Below are 17,115 nucleotides of genomic sequence, written 5' to 3'. Positions count from 1 at the left end.
AAACAAAAATAATTCTACACTTGGTCAATTTTTTATCTCCCCTCCCCCATTTTGCTGTGACGCAATAAGAAATACATAACATCGCCCTGTAAAAATCTCCTGCCCAAAATGAATGTAACTCTGAGCAAGCAGGGAGACATGTCCACATGTGGGATCTTCTGCGATAGAGGTTGGCAAACAAGAGGCAGATCCATGCTTCATATTTTGCACAGCCTGCAAGCTAAGAATGCTTTTTACTTTTTCAAATGGTTGAGAAGAGTCCAAAGAAAAATACTTAATGGCACATGAAAATGATGTGAAATTCGAATATCGGCTCATAAGTCGGCTTTTACTGGACTGTAGCCACGCTCTTCCGTTTATCTCGTCTGTGGCTGCTTTAATGCTACAGTGGTGGAACACCAATTAAATAACTTATTATCCGCTCCCAAGATAATTTCATTTTCTCACTAGTCAGCCTGTATTTTTAGAATTATACTCAATTATTATTATTTTTTTATTATTATATTTTGGACTTCATCGATAAAAGCTTTGTGGACACGTGGTGTCTTTTTTGTTTTGTTTTGTTGTTATTATATCACATCGATGATTTTGCCTCTTGGCCCTCCGTGCTGAAAATATTTACTCCCTGGCCCTTTACAGAAAAAGTTTGCCAGCCCTTGTCCCCCAAGCCAGCTGGCTTCATTCCGCCTTCCTTCGGTCCCCAGCACCCAGAGATGTTGATACGCCCACCTCAGACCTGGTCCCTCCCCCGCATCCCTTTGCAGGACTTCCCATCCTTCTCTTAACTGTCGCCCATGCCACCTTTGAGACCTCTGGTGCTCCGAGAGGAGGAAGCAGGCCCCCTGCCTAGCAGAGAGCCCAATGCGGGACTTGATTCCAAGACCCTGAGATCATGACCTGAGCTGAAGGCAGAGGCTTAACCCACTGAGCTACCCAGGCAGCCCCCTACTGGCATTTCTAACACATTTTTAAACCCCTCCTTCATAGCAGTTACTAGGCTTTAGTTTTATTTTTATCTGACTGGGGACCAGAGTGTGTGTTTTGTGGTCTTTTAGTGCTGTGTGCCCACCTCACTCATACCCAGGCACCGCACTGACTGAATGAATGAGTGAACATGCAAGAATGAAGGGTTACGGAACGGAGCTAAACTTCCTAACCCCTGTTCAGGACTTCACACAGCAGGGCTCATGGAGCAGTGTGGCAGGTGGTACCGTATGGAACCTTTGCGAGGAGGAGGCACTGTGTGTGTTATGTGTGATCCCGTGTGATAGAAAGCATCCTGTCAGGCTTCAGCTTAGCTCTGGCAGACCTGGGGATCAGACCAGGGCTGAAAGTTTCTTGGTTTCTTCCTCCCACCTCGCACCTTTCCCCTGCCTGTCCCTTCCGTCCTCATCTCCTCTTGTCTGATGTGCAAGTTTTCTTTTTCCAAGAACGTGAATGTGGAACTGGGGAGACGGGCAGATGGGGCTTGCTAAAATTTTGAAGTAGGCTTTCGTTAAAGGCCAGACGTGGGGCGCCTGGGTGGCTCAGTCAGTGAAGCATACAACTCTTAATTCTGACTCAGGTCGTGAACTCAGGGTGGTGAGATGGAGCCCCATGTCAGGCTTTGTGCTGGGCGTGGAGTCTGCTTGGGATTCTGTCTCTCCCTCTGCCCCTCCCCCACATCTCTCTCTCTCCCTCTCTTAAAAAAAAAAAGCTAGACAGCCTTCGCCATCTTGTTCCCCTTTTCTTGCCCCTTATTCCCCTGTCTTTTGAGCGCTACGGCTTTGTCTTAGCCCTCCAAAATCCGGTAACAGTATCAAAACTGCCTGCATGGTAAATTGATCCACTTACAATGAAATTATTATTGTTGCTTTGCTTACAGGATGTAGTTTTTAAAAATCTAAAGAAAATATAATGCATCTGATTTTTTGAAATGCAGCAGACTTTTACTGAACTTTTGTTTTCATATCTACCTGGACCCTTTGGTAGTGTCCAAAATGAGAGAATAAACTCCTTGAGGGCCTATGATTTTTGTTTTCTGGCCGTAATCCCATAAAACTATCTACCCAAGAAGAAGGAAATACATATGTCTCTGACCAACAGATTAACTCATTGGAGTCGGGTTGCCCAGGCAAAGCCTAATGGTAGGGTCATGTCCACAATGTGGGTGTTTATTGAAGAAGTAGGTTTATAAATTTTTGCAGCATTATTTTGTAATGTTGTGCTTCAAGCTTGAAAAGCCTAAGGAGGAAACAGTGCCCCAAAGAGAAGTCATATCTTATTATTTAAAAACAAAAGAGAAACTGGTTTAACAATCGTTTATTTACCACAAAAAACAAAACTCTAAATAGGAAAATACCATGGTGCCACATATTTCTCCCTGCCTGTTCCTAGGGGTTGTGTTTAATAAAATGCTAAGTGAGGGAAAGTTACAATGAGAAGCATACTGTGGCCCCTCACTCTTTTGTTCCATCCTTACCACTTGCATAATCTTTGTTTGCCTTCAGGAAACTCCGTGAGATAATTTTTCTCCTTATAGTCTAAGGATTGCATAGTTTATCAGCGAGGTAGGCTCTCCAGCATCAGGAATTATCAGTTGTGGCTTATATTGGGCGGTGTTCCCACCATCTCTAGGATGCAGGAGCTTACGTGGTATAGAAAAATATATAAGGCTAAGAAAGAAAATTTGGAAAGTGGAGTGGTATCTGAAGTCCCATGAGATCCTTTTTCAGAGTTTTGTGTTTGCTGTGGTTAAAAAAAATGCAGAGTTGAGGGGCATTAAGTGGAAGGGGCTTAGTGGAATTGCATATTACCCTATATTCTGGAAAAGGTCATTTGCATGTTCACTGGTACATTTGGAATAATGAGAGGCTTAAAAAATCGTAAACGCTGTCACTCAGATTCTCCTGACACTCTGTTGCTTTGATTAGTGTTGCTTAATAAGGGATTGGGAACACTTACCCAGAATTGACAGTGACCACCGGGAGAAGAAGGCTTTTGCATTAGGCCAAGCTATTAGGAGGGAATTAAATGGACTTTTGGTTGCTGCTGAACAGTTTGCAAAACTGCACCATTGTCTCCCAGTAATTTTAAAAACTTGATTTCCTCTCTCTTGCCCGTGTGCACCCACAAGCAGTAACCCTGCTTCAGTGAAAAAGAGAGCCAGTCTTTGCAACAGATTCACTGGGTCTGTAAGCGAGAGAGGTGTGGCAGGACCTGCCAGTCATCATTGCAAAGGGCCGTTCTGGATGGTATTGAAATGTGTTTCTTTTTTCCCAGCAGTGCGGTGGGAGGGGTGGTGGCAACAAAAAGGAAAAGGCTTGTGGGGGTGGGCTGGAGGCAGCGATTATGGTCTAATAATGCCTAGGACTTGGTTAGAGAGCCTGCAAGCTCTTGTTAAAGGCTTTTATCAAATTTCATAGGAGCCCAGGAGCGTAAGGTACTTATGCAGCGTCTGAGCTGAGGGGTAAGGAGGGGAAGGTACCATGGGGTTTGAGGCCAAAGGGCGATTCTCAAAAGCCTCAGCCATACTCTTTAGCAGTTACTAACCAGGGATTTTTTGTACACCCAAGTCTGCTGGTTCTTTGCCTTTGAAATCTTTTTAAATTACAGTGTCACTAACAATTCCTAGAAAATTGCAAGGGGACCATTGTCCCTGCACCAGGGTTCTTTTCATATAACACTGCTGCACTTCGGAGCACCGCTGTGGCTTGGGGCCGTGGACCCTTTGCCTGCAAACTGCTCTTTCCTTTCTTGCCATAAAAGGCAAAAACTACCAGCGTCTGGTGATTGCTGGCAGGTAGGCATCCAGCCCTGACTAGGTAGAGAAAGCCTCAAGAGGGCAGGGGTGCTCGCAGGACCCGCAAGCACATCTCTCCAGCAGGGTGCTGGCAGCCAGTAAAAGTCATGTTTCCTAGAACATGTAATGAATAGGCAGGTAGCATGGCTTGAAAAGAGAGGCTTCAGAGAAGTAGTATGATCCCAACTATGTAAAACAAAACTGCGTTCTGTACATGCTCACTCGTGGTCTAACTGCTCGGGGGTCTCTGCTGCCAGCAACACTGGGCACACCATGGGGACTGTAAATGCCTCTGAGCTCAGTGACCGCAGACTGTGCCCTTCACCTTGACCGAGCCATCATGCAAATTTATGGACCTTTTACTGTGCAGACTTACCCATTCTCTGCCTCTGAAGAGTTTCAGACCAAAATGCAGAGAAGCCTGGGCTTGTCATTGATCACTGCTCAGTTGTTGATAGCACCGAGAGTACAATGGGTTATTCCCAGCCCAGAATTTGCACCTTGAGTTGCTCCTTCATTATATATTTCCTGCATTTCTTGCATCTGGGATCCTCAAAGGCTCATCTTTCAAGAGCCCTCAAGGTGCTCTGGATTAGTCACCTTTCATTCTCCTAAGCTTGCTTCTCTGAGCATCAGGCACCAGCTGTGTCTTGCTAATGCTTTGAGATCTCCCCGGAACAGACAAGTCGATGACCGAAAGGACCATGGGGCCAGTGAGCGGTCAGTGAGTGACTTTGATACAGGGAGTCTGTGCCTAGGTTGGTACTAGGCACCTAGTAGGAGCTTAGTACCTAGTTACTTCCCCAACTAGTGAGTTTAGCATAGATATTATTCATAAAGTAAACCCACTGGGAGCTAACCAGCCACTACTTTACATTCTTACACCTGTTTAAGCCTTGAAAACCAGGACATTGTTCTATATTGTGTCAGAACAGCATCCGCGCATTCAAATTTCATTAAGAGTACTTTATAAAACAAATGCAGTTCTATCAGAAGATAGCATAAGTGAGCACCCAGGTATTATTCAAAAAGTCCTAAAAAGGCCTTTGGCACAACTTTACCCATTCCAATGTGTTATTGTTTTCGAAGAGAATAGACCTTGCCCCTTTTCTTTATATAAACGCGCATAAACTCTAGGAAGGCAACATGGTGTACCTGTTTTGTGCAGGATAGCAATAGATTTCCATTTTAATAAGGTTTGTTCACCGCAGAGGCGTGTGAATGTATTTTCCAGCTGGTGAAAGCAGGATAGCACCTGTACCACAGACAGTATTTAAAACAGAAGCTGTGAAAACATGTTTGTGTTGTTCAGCCTCTGTTCGACACTCATTGAGCCAAGCTGTCAGGTTAGTAGGGATCATTGGATGATACAGCGGTGTGTTAAAAAAAAAAAAAAAGAAGAAGAAGAAAGAAAGAAAAGAAAAGAAAACAAAACATGTGGGCTTTAGAATGATACAGATTGAAAACTGAATCCCTGCTGTGCTACTTAGTAACTATATGATGTCAAGCAAATTCCTTGATAACTCTGGGCTTCAGGTTTCTCTCTGCACATGGGAAAATGATCACTACTTCCTCCAGCACACTGCCCTGAGAGTGGAAACTCCATTTTTGTCTGTTTTGCTTGCAGTGCCTCCTCAACCCCTGAGCCGTTGCTGGCATGGAGTGGGCATTTAGCAAATTTGCGTTGAATGCACAAATCATGGGGTTATTGTAAGGATCGAATAGGATATTGATAGAAGCTGTTGCTTACTGTGTGCCTGCTTGTCAGTGGTAGCTACTGTTATTTCAGGGATCAGAGAACAGCTGGGCAAGTAATCAGATCTGGGGCTGGTAGCTTGAAGGCAAAGGCCCCTGTGGCCAGTGTGGGGCAGGAAGTCAGACCCCAGAAGTGAAGATAAAGGTCAGAGGCCTGAGTTATCTCAGCTGGGGGGTTAGGCCAGTGGTCTGAAAGTCATCCAAAAACAGAGGGCAGAGTTGACCATTTCTGGGTTTTCCTGGGTTCTAGTCCCCACCATGCCAGTATCTGCTTCTGTAGCATAATTCCAAGGAGGTGAATGGTTGGACTTCCCTCCTCTTCTGTGCCTCCCGATGAGTTGAGTGGCCAGAGTCCCATGGGCGTAGCGGGAAATACCTGGAATTGGGACTAGGGCTGTGGGCGAGGAGTCAGTGGAGATGTGGGAGTGTCCTTTAGAACCCACTCTGGTGGAATGGCAGCCCGGTATAGACATCGTAAACGTGTAGAGGAGGCTTTATTTTCTCAGCTGCTGTTTGGTTTGTCACTTTATAAGCAGCTGGGCAGTCGAAGACTAAAAGGCTACTGGGAGGAAGGCACACGTTTCCTTAGAAGATTTAACGATGATGTTCATGCAAGAATTCTAGATCACCTGGCTGGCTCTGAGCCCCTATCTACAGCAAAGAAAGATGTTAAGAAGTTCTTTGGTCCTTGTAGCAGCTGGAGGAGGCTGTGACTCAAATGTTACGGCTTGGTCTCTATCTCTACCTGGCCCTGACTTTCATTTAAAACTGTTGATGGGGTACCTGGGTGGCTCAGCTGGTTAAGTATCCAACTCTTGATTTCAGCTCAAGTCATGATCTCAGGGTCCTGGGATGAAGCCCCTGCATTTGGGCTCATCGGGGAGTCTGCTTCTCTCCCTCTCCCTTTGCCCTCCCCTTGCTCACGTGCACGAGCACATTCTCTCTCCCTCTTTATAAAATAAAATAAATAAATCTTTAAAAAAATAATAAAATAAAACAAAGCTCTACTGACCAGGAGAATTTGAACACTGATGTAAAGAAGTTATAGTTAATTTTACTTAAAAATGCTATTGTTGCATTTTTAAGAGCTCTCTGATATCATACAACGTGGGATATATTTTTTTTCTTTTACAAACTTTATCCTAGAATCATGCATGATTACATAAATGATTATTTATGATATGAAACATTAACATGGTTCTGAAAGTCAGAACTATACAAAAGGTATATTCAGAGACATGTACCCTGTCCCACACACATCCGATCTACTCTCTGCCCACACACCTCCCTCTCCACAATTTCTTTGCTGCAGGTTTATCTTTCCTGTGTGTTTCCCCTTAGCGACAAGCAGATGACAGTTATTTGATATCCTCTTTCTTACCAAGAAGGAAGCATATTTAAGAACACTCTAGCACTTTGCTTTTTTTCTCCCAAGAATATGTCCTGGAAATCAATTCATAGGAGTCATAGAGGTCTTCTGCGTTCTTTTTTAAAGATGAGAACGGGAATGGCGTGGCCCCATGGTGTGACTGTGCCCTAATTTTATGCAGTCCCTCTCCTCTGCTAAGGCATGAAGGTCACTTCCAGGGTTTTCCAATTACAAACAAGCTGCAGTTCACAAGCCCGCAGACGTGCATGTTTGTACTGTAGGAGGTATGTGAGTGGGGTAACTTCCTGGAGTAGCACTGCTGGGTGTTTCAACGCACATACAGTTGTATTAGCCATTGCCAAAGTCCCTCCACAGTGGGGACACCGCTCTGCATTCCCACCAGCAACGTATGGTGGTGTGGGTTTGCTTACGGGCTCACCAACAGAATGTGTTGCGATGTGATACTTTTTTAAATTTTTGCTAGTCTGGTAGTGAGAAATGGTACCTCAGTACAGTTTTCATTTGCATTTCTGTACTGATGGGTAAGGATGAACATCTCTTCCTGTGTAAGTATCATTTTTACATCTTTTTGAGGGGACATGAGTTGTCCCTCATGTTCTGCGCCATTTTAAATCTTTCCCCCTTTGTTTTTAAGATTTAAAAAATGATCTTGGGGATGTTAGCTATGATACATGTTTTAAATATTTTCTCCCAGACTGTCGGTTGCCTTGACTTTACGATGAAGTTTTTGGCTACATAAAGGTTTTTTCCTTTCTAAGACTAAGGCCCTATCAATTTGAGATGCTACCCTTATCTTATGCTAAAGTTTCATATGTACTTGAGTCTGCCTCTTGCCTATTTTATTCTATGAGCCTGTTTGTCTAAGGATAAGCCAATACCAGTTTTAATTAGGGAAGATTTAGAGTATGTTTTAATGCCCAAGAAACAAGTTCTTTTTTGGTGTGTTCCTATCCTCTCTTCCATATGAACTTTAATATCAACTGAAAAACATCTTTTAATGACTGCATTAAATTCATTCATAGTTACTGATACATACGGTCTCAACTTAGTCATGTAATTGTATCGTTATCGCGTGCACTGTCTTTCCAAGGCTTCCTTCTTTGAGTGAAGTGGTCTTTGCTTGCTCACTCCATTATTGATTGATGGGCTATATTCAGGAAGGCTTCCATTTCTGTTCTCAGGCTCACCTTTGTACCTGTACATGTTAATGCCCATAGACTTCCACTTTTCTTAGATAGCCTCTTGTTTATCAGTTCTTAATTGTGTCCTTCCTTGCTCCTCTGTCCCACACACACACAGTCTTGCATCAACCATTGAACACATCGCATGCTCACTGTCAGTCCTTAGGCTCAGGCTCCCCACTTAGTTCTTGGGTGGATGGAGCCCACCTTCTGTCAGATTCCAAAAGATGGGCTGATAGGCTGAGAATTCTTGTATGTTTAAAATGGTTTAAAGTGGTTTTTCTGGGCCTTGCTGCTTGAAAGACACATATATCCTTGATTCATGCTTTCCTTGAAAATACCTCTCCATCACTGCTTTGCTTTATGTATTGTTTTTGAGACATCTGATGCCACTCTATTTCTTTTGCAATGTAAGTTATTAGATTTTTTTTTTTTTTTTTGCTTAGAAACTTTGAGAAATTTTTTTTCTCTGTCTTTGAAGTCTGCTAGCGTACTAGAATGTATCTTAGATTTGACTGTCTCTGGTCAATTTTCCCAAGCATCTGGCAAGCCCTTTCAATGTACAGATTCAGCCCTTCTTTAACTTAGAAATTTTTCTTACAGTCTTACATAGTGAGACCATTTGTTCTGTTCTTTCATTTTTCTTCTCCCCAGGCTCTGATTATATGCATGTTGTTTCTTCTTTGCCTGCGTCTCACTTCAACAACGTCCCCTCTGACTTGTTCTGCTTCTCTGTGTTAGTGTCTGTCATTATCCCGGTTGTTTCCCTGCCTTTCCCCAGTGTTCTCTACTAAACTTCATGTGAATATCTTCTTCCTCAGACATCTTGAAATTTAGTCTTAATTTCTGCAACAGTTTTATCATTTTCTTCCAAGTTTTTTAGAGTATACTAAATCCTTTTCATTTCATTTCTGTCCTTAATTTCTGATTCAAGGACTTTTAGAAAAGTCTTTTACCCCAAATGCTTGAAGACATTAAAACCAGTTCAGTGTGCCATATGAGGCAGTTTTCTTCTGTTTCGTGGTGTTTTTTTCCTTGGAGGTGCAGCATGTCTTCAGCAAAGGTATTTGTTCAACATTTCATTATGAAAAATTTCAAATATTGGAAGCATTGCTGATGTGTGATTGGGTCTGGATAAGTGGACGGACATTTCAGGAAATATCCTGTCAGGGCAACTGATCACATCATCAGCAAATTGAGGTGGTAACACAAGAGTCTTGGACTTGGCTTTCAGTCTCAGATACTCCTATCTGGTTAGCAGAGCATTTCAAGGACTGTTGATTCAAAAGGCCAGATGCCAGACCTGCATGGGACTGCAACCGGTTTAACCATTTATATGCTTGAAGGAGTTGACTAGAGAGGAGTTTTGTCCCACACAGGATTCAGGCTTCACAGCCCACTGTTACCAAGAGATCGTTCTCAGATGACTTGCTTACCAAATTGCTCAGACATTCTAGCTCAGCGGTCCCAGTTCATTGTGCAGTGAAGGCCCTCTCCCAGCCCTCCAGCCTCTTCTTGTTCTGCATACCATCCTTCAGGCAGTAGAACACCCCGTTCACACTGGAGCCCAGCGCCTGGATGGCACAGATGGCCTAAGCAAAGGCCTCCAGGTCTGCCATGTTGCCATTGCCCAGGATATATGTTTTTCATATAACATATGAGGAGAAAAGCAGGTCGGGGTAAAGGTAGAACAGGATTGGCTGTGCGTGGATAATTGTGGAAGCTGGAGCACTACATGGGGCCTCATTATACTATTCCACTTTTGGGATGCCTGGGTGGCTCAGTGGGTTAAGCCTCTGCCTTCAGCTCAGGTCATGATCTCAGGGTCCTGGGATCAAGTCCCGCATCGGGCTCTCTGCTCAGCAGGGAGCCTGCTTCCTCCTCTCTCTCTCTGCCTGCCTCTCTGCCTACTTGTGATCGCTCTCTCTGTCAAATAAATAAATAAAATCTTTAAAAAAATTTTTTTAAATTATACTACTCCACTATGTTAATTTTCCATGATTTAAAAAAAAAATGTTAACATCAACAACTCAAAATTATGCAAAAAAGAGGTGGTTTAGCACCCCCAAAGAGGGTATTATGTTGCACACTTTCCCTAATTCAAATGAATAATTGAGACCAACCATTATATGCTTTTTATTTTTTATTTTATTTTATTTTTAAGGATTTTATTTATATATTTGTCAGAGACAGAGCACAAGCAGGGGGAGCGGCAGGCAGAGGGAGCAGCAGTGTCCCTGCTGAACAGGGAGCCCGATGTGGGGCTTGATCCCAGGACCCTGGAATCATGACCTGAGCTGAAGGCAGATGCTTAACTGACTGAGCCACACAAAAGCCCCTATTATATGCTTTTTAATTAAGAAAAATAAAAACCATGTAGGCACAGAACGTCTGTTTAAAATTCTGTGATGCTCCCCCTCTGCTGTCATATAGTCTGACTCCTGTTTTTCCAGAGATGAATGTTAAGGTTTTTACGGCCACTTGCCTGCAGCAGACATACTATCTGTAATCACTGAGTTATGGAATGTTATGGTTTTTCCCTCCTCTGACTGAGCACTGATAGGAAGGACTCTGAAGGGGAGTGTCATAGAAGCAGCGAGCTGGGCGTCCCTGTCTCCCTTGCTACTTTTTATTTAAATCAACTTGGAGCCCTGGTAGGAGCACCAGATTACAAACATTGATTTGTGACACTGTTGCCTTTACTGTCCCGTGCATTGGTACGAGGACACCGCTAGCTGTTTTCTCCTCAGACAAAGCAGAGAGGACATCGTGGGAATTGCTAAGGCAGAACTTTCCCAGCCAGCAGCCCTTCTCGGCACCAAGGTCGCCCCACCCAGATAAGAATTTTCACCTTCAGCCTTGTCCCCTTTCTGACCGTGTGCTGCTTGTTATTGTGTTGCTGAAGGATTCTGGAGGGTGGGGTGGGGAGAGGAACTTGAAAACTTTAAAACCAGCTCTGAGGCAAAAACTTAGGGTGTGGAGGTAACTTGGAAAATGTGTTATGGCTTAAAAAACAAAAACAAAATAAAAAAAAAAAAAAACTGCGTGGGTCCACGAGCAGGTGAACCGGGCTTCCCAAGAAGTCAGATCACAGGCATCCAGGGACTTATTTAAACCTCACAACTGTGAAATACAGACTTTTGCCCTTCGGGCATTGCAGACTGTCACATTTTTTAGAAACTACCATTGGTTGGACTAGGAGAAGAGAAGGTACAGTCGTGCTGGGGGTCAGATCTGTGACAAGAGGGGAGTGCAGCTGCCGCTCATGGCTTGGCACACAGAACCAAAGGGACCCAATAAAACCCATTCATTTAGTTCAGGGGCCCCTCATGCAAAAACACCGGTGAGGACTGGTAGGTGAGCTCCCTTTTTTTTGCCATTAGTTCATAACTATTGCTAAAAATGTATACCAAAAGTGCTTACCATGTCCACAGAAAGGATTTAACACAAAAACAAGCCAGTTGCTGAGGGGAAAAGACCTACTGAAATGCTAGAGTTAGGAGGGGAAACGTGGAAAGCTAGAGTTAGGAGGGGAAACGTGGAGACTCACCACCATGGTAGGGGTGATTCCGCAGTGGGGTGGTGGGGGATACAGAGAGCACTGTGCTCTCTGGACACACAGGTACTGTCCCCAGGAGTGGGAGGACACCTGAGCAGGGAGGGAAAGGCTGTAGGCTTCCCTGTCAGATGGACCTGACCCCAAGCTTAGAGGCTAATGGAACCCAAGCAAATCCTTTTGGATCTCAGTTTCCTCACCTGCAAAATGGAAATACTACTGCTCTATGGGGTGGTAAAGGGATTAATGGGAATGACGGTTTGAAAACCTCAGCCCAGTGCCTGACACAGGCAGATGTGCCGTTCTGTGAGGGGTAGCCCCTCGACGCCATTCCCCCACAGACTGAGTTAAAGCATGGTCTCACTGGTCCAGGAGCCTTACCTGTCTTGCCCGGAAAGGCTGCCCTCAGGAGGATCCTGAGAGAGGGGGCCAGGAGGCAGAGATCGGCGATTTTCCTGTCCCCTGGTGCCTACGGAGCAAGATGTGAAGATCATCTCCTGGTGTCCAGAATTTTCCTCTGGGCATACTGGTGTTCCCATTTCCATTCCAGTAATTTCTTAGGAGCATGCAAACTGACACATCAGTTCCTCTTGCCCTTCTTGGCGGTATCACTTCAGCCCAACCTCCTCTTCCCTATTTTTGACCAAATACTTCCTTGAATCATCAATTCCTGACCCTCACCTGGGAAAAACCATGGCTGCTTCTCCTTGCTAGGGCCACACAAAAGCACCCCCTCCTTCCACTGATTTTTATGTTAACACAAACACTAAGATTTTGTGTTCAAGGCACATAAATTTTCCATTAGTAACAGGGCTGGGCTTGGACTGTTTGGCTTGGATAAGAATAGTAGTCAAGTGACTGACATGGAAGGCTGAGGGAACTTGACGAAATTCAATGGCGTTCCTTCCTGCCGCTCTTTGGCACCAAGAGGTGTGTTGGTGAGACCAGCCAGAGGTTGGCGCTGGTTGGGCTGGCCTTGGGCAGGGGCTGCAGGAGCCCAACACATCTGCCTCACCTCTGCCCTCTGTGTCATCTGGGGCTTCCCAGCCCTTTACCTCTCAGGCTGCACAATGGGGACAGTCCTTATACCGAGAGAGGCGGAGTGGCTCCCTATTGATTTTATTTCGTTTGGCTTTGTCGAGAATTTGTTTCATTTCGTTTTCATTGTTGCTAGGTAATGCCTAAAGAGAAAGGCTCTTCTAAGTCTTTAAACATATTCTTCAAAGGCTGGATTCTCCAGTGCAATACTGGGAGAGGCTGGCCATGGGGAGATGAAGGGGACCTGTGTCCTGCGGAGGATGTGAGGAACCAATGAGATTTCCTATGAAAACTCGAAGCTCACACAAAAGCACACCCTCCCTTAGTTTAGTTTTTTGGTGAAATGAACAGCTATATTAGGATACACTTTTCCTCATTGTGTTCCTTTAAGGGCCAGACCCCAGGAACACCGAGACCAGCAAGAATCACCAGCACCCAGTTCCTTATTCTCTGCTTTGATGTTCAGAGCACTCACCCTCAGGGCCCCTCTGACCTGCTGGAACTTCTTGCATTGTATATTTTATATTGTATATTGTATATTGTATATTGTATATTGTCCGCTCCCTGGCAGCGGGCCCCTTTACCCATCTTTACGAGGAATCCGTGCATTCCACCAAACCTCTGGCTCTGTTTGCTGCCAGATGTAGTTGGAGTTTCTGACGCAGACCCATCATGATGGCCAAGTTACAGGTTTTGAGGACAAGCTTGGGGAAAAGCGGGTGCATCCATAATCATCGGGCATGGAAGCTTTTCCATGGCGATTATAATCGTACTTCTGTATTATTTCTCAAAATAGTAATCCTACTGGAAAGAGCTTGACCATTTAACAACTTCTCATAGAACCTCATTGGATCTTTCCTCATCAGCATTGTCTAATTTTGGTTTCCCCAGAAGTAGACCTGGAGACACGGGCCTGGGAGTTTATTTGGGGGAGGTGATTCCTGGAAGCCCCAGCAAGAGAGTGAGGAAGCAGAATAGAGGAGAGAGGAAAGCAAGTGAAGAGGGTGTGGGAACGTGGGGCTGCATCCTGCAGGAGACCCCTGAGAGACTTAGAATCTGCATGGATTGTGCTGTGAGGGGCGAGGGGTTGGCGGCTTTGTCCACCCACCCTTGTCACACTCTGGCACTTTGGGCAGTCCAGCAGGGGAGTGCAGGCCCGTCCAGGGAACTCCCCTAGCAGAGACCAACCAGCAGTTAGCATGTGGGGGGCCGTGTGGTGTCAGCCGATGAGCCAAGTCAAGCCAAGCTGGGAGGTGTGGGGACCCAGCAGCCTCTGCTATTGTCCTCGCCAATTCATGGAGGAGGAGCTGAGGCCCAGAGAGGTTAAGTACCTGCTCAGAGTCACACAGCTCATGGAGTCTCGGCACTCCTTCATCTGCATGCTGTCCCTTACACAAACCATGTGGCCCCCAGGGCTGCGGTGATGACAGAGGTGGCTGGGACATCCCCTAAAAGCCCCAGGCAGCCAGGGTTAGGAGGCCCGAAAACAACACTCGCTGAATGCCTTCTCTGATGGTGCTTCTCACATTTCCGTTTCCACAGGGACCTTTGCCTGACTAGTGTAGCCCTTTCTTTAGAGGTAACACAGCATAGTGGTGAAGTTTCCAGCGCAGCCCTCCTGTACTCCTGTCCTGGAAACTCAGTGGCCTTGAGCAATTTACTTAAACTTTCTGTGCCTTTGTTTTGTTCTCTATTAAAATACTATCTGCTTCCTAATGGCTGATGCAAGGACTAAATGAATTACACGTAAAGTGCTTATTAGCAGGGAAGAACAGCCCTACGAGTGTTGGTTGGTCTTGTTATTGTGCATGTGGATGCTCTTTTTCCTGTCACTAGCATTTCCCTGGCTGTAGGATTCATGTGAACTCATTATAAAATGAAAGTTCACATTTCCTCCTGCACTCATGTCTGGGAAGCATCTTACCAAGCTTAAACACCACGGCCCTTGAGACAATTTGTTGATCGCCTGTCTTCACCCTGCGTTGAGAAACTCCCTAAGGAGGGAGGTCGAGCCGGCCTTCCCCTTCGCAGAGCAGGCAATGCCAAGGGTAGTGCCTGGCCTTGGGAGCTGCTCCAGAAATGGGTGTTGGGTGAATGAGAGCGCACCCTCCCAGGGGCTCACTGGTGACACCGAAGCTCATGTTACCCAGGCAAGCCACCTGCTGGTGGTGACATCAGCATAGAAAGAATGTAAAATGTTGAACCAGAGATGTACTCCTCCCAGAATTTTCTTTGTATTTATAGAACACTATTCTGAGGCCCTCAAAAGAATTTTCAGCTGTGGCTCAGTTCTTTAATCCTCAGTGGGATGACATTGGAAGCTAGGAGATGGAGTGGAGCATTCCAACGTGCGGTGTTAACATCTGCCGGTAATTACTGGTATTGTGTCGTTACGGATAACACCATGTGGCAAACAGGTGGACTAATTTTAAATCTCTTTGACCCTGACGCACTGTTAAAATGGGTCAGGGTCAAACGGTGGGGTGGGGGGGGGGGTCCTGTTTTAGGTATGAGGAACTCGGACCCGCTGTGGTGTGTCGAGAACCCTGAGGCAGAACTGACCTAAGCCGAGGTTGGAAGTACCCAGAAGTGGGAGGTGGGTTACAGTCGCACAGCCTAGACACCAGGTCACGGTTTTGGCATGTTAGGGGCTGAATTGTGTCTCCCTCCAATTCATATGTTGAAGCCCTAATGGCCAGTACATCAGAACTTAACTCCTAGGGTCCTTAAAGGGAAAAGGAAGGTTAAATGAGGTCGTCAGGGTGGGCCCTAAGCCAGTGGAACTGGTGTCTTTATAAGAGGCGATCAGGAGGGGCTCAGTGGGTTAAAGCCTCTGCCTTTGGCTAGGGTCGTGATCCCAGGGTCCTGGGATCGGGCCCCCGCATCGGGCTCTCTGCTCAGTGGGGAGCCTGCTTCTTCCTCTCTCTTTCTGCCTGCCTCTCTACCTACTTGTGGTCTCTCTCTCTGTCAAATAAATAAATAAAATCTTTAAAAAAAAAAAAAGAAGAAGAAGAAGAGGCAATCAGGACACAGAGAGGGAGGAGAGGTGTCTCTGAGGAAACCAACTCTGCCCACACCTTGATCTCAGACTGCTAGCCTCAGAGCTATGAGGAAATACACTTCTGTTGTTTAATAAATTGCCAGGCTGTGGGACTCTGGTGGCAGCCCTAGCAAAGGAAGACACAGTGCCTTCATTCATAGGTCGCGCAGAGACCTCTCAGGGCTCCTCCAACTCAGTGACACCCCTGTGCGGCCACTCCACCACGCCTCTGGGATGGGTCACCTGGGGGGCAAATCTGGTTCCAGGGTCAGCCAGCCCCAGACAGAATCTGCTGCTTGTTTCGTCAACCCCCGCTGCAAGTGCACCTCCTTGCCCCCAAATTTTTGTGCTTTTTTTGTTGTTGTTTTTGGTTGGGTTTGTTCTTGCTTCTCTGTTTTGTCTTACGCTGTCTACTGTTGAGAAGCACACAGAATCTTTGACTAGAAGGGGTCTTCTACCCCCACGACCTTCCTCTATAGCCTTTGCTACGAATGAGCTGAACTGCTGAGGTTGCAGCAGGAGTCGTGCATTTCAGAATCCACGGACCGACAGATAGCTTCTGTTCCTGGAAGCCCAGATCGAGAGTTGTGTCTATTCCGTGCAATCTTAGATCGTTTTAGCATCCATTATGGGACGGTCTTCAGCATCACGGAGCAGATCTCTCTGCCTGCTTGCTGCACAGCGGCTGCTGGCTCCCTCCCAGGACCACTTGGTCCCAGCCAATTCTTGCGGCAATGGCTGGGGGGTGGCGTGGAGGGTTGGTTGGGTGCATGGCTAGACCCCAGGGTAAGCCTTGGGAGGTTCTCGTGTAGACCTGGCCTTGCAAAAGTGCCAAATGGCTTCAGTTGTTTAATAGTACCTGAGAAACCACAAGAAGCGAAAGTTAATATTTTTTTAAACAATCATCTTACTTTCCCTCTCTCTTTCTCCTTTCCGTTTTCTCACTCTACCTTCCCTCTGTTGTTACTTTATGACTGTCGCCAGAGTGAGCAAAGAGAAGTACAGGACACCAAGATAAACTTGAATTTCAATTACATAGCTATTCTACAACTAAAATTATTGTTCTAGTATAAGCAGGGAGCAAATATGGAGATACTTACATTTTTTTGTTGTTTATCTGAAATTCACATTTGACTGGGCACCCTGTATTTTATCTGGCAACTGTGTCTTTGTCTGTGAATCTGTATCCTTTTCTGTGGTTCTCATATATACAGGCATGTACCTGCACGGGGGTTTAGCTAGATCGAGATAACTCCCTCCCAGGCTTTCCTTATGTCTTTTTCCCCTGTAAACCCACCGCACATACTCTCCATCTTCATTCATAGGTGCAGGAGCGCTTACACATATTTTCCTTTCCACCTTTGGTCATTCCTC

At 45.6% G+C, this 17,115-nt stretch overlaps 1 protein-coding gene and 1 pseudogene across 1 annotated transcript in view; one reads left to right on the top strand and one right to left on the bottom strand.

Annotated features, from left to right (window-relative positions):
- The window catches only part of WIPF3 (WAS/WASL interacting protein family member 3), a 73,961-nt gene that overhangs the window by 18,993 nt on the left and 37,853 nt on the right, over positions 1-17,115 (top strand). The gene's annotated exons all lie outside the window — the stretch shown is intronic.
- LOC116569495 lies at positions 9,162-9,726 on the bottom strand (annotated as a pseudogene).

This window comes from Mustela erminea, chromosome 11 (genome assembly GCF_009829155.1).
Source record: "Mustela erminea isolate mMusErm1 chromosome 11, mMusErm1.Pri, whole genome shotgun sequence".
Taxonomy (NCBI): Eukaryota; Metazoa; Chordata; class Mammalia; order Carnivora; family Mustelidae; genus Mustela; species Mustela erminea.
This window is presented reverse-complemented; position numbering and strand designations above follow the sequence as displayed.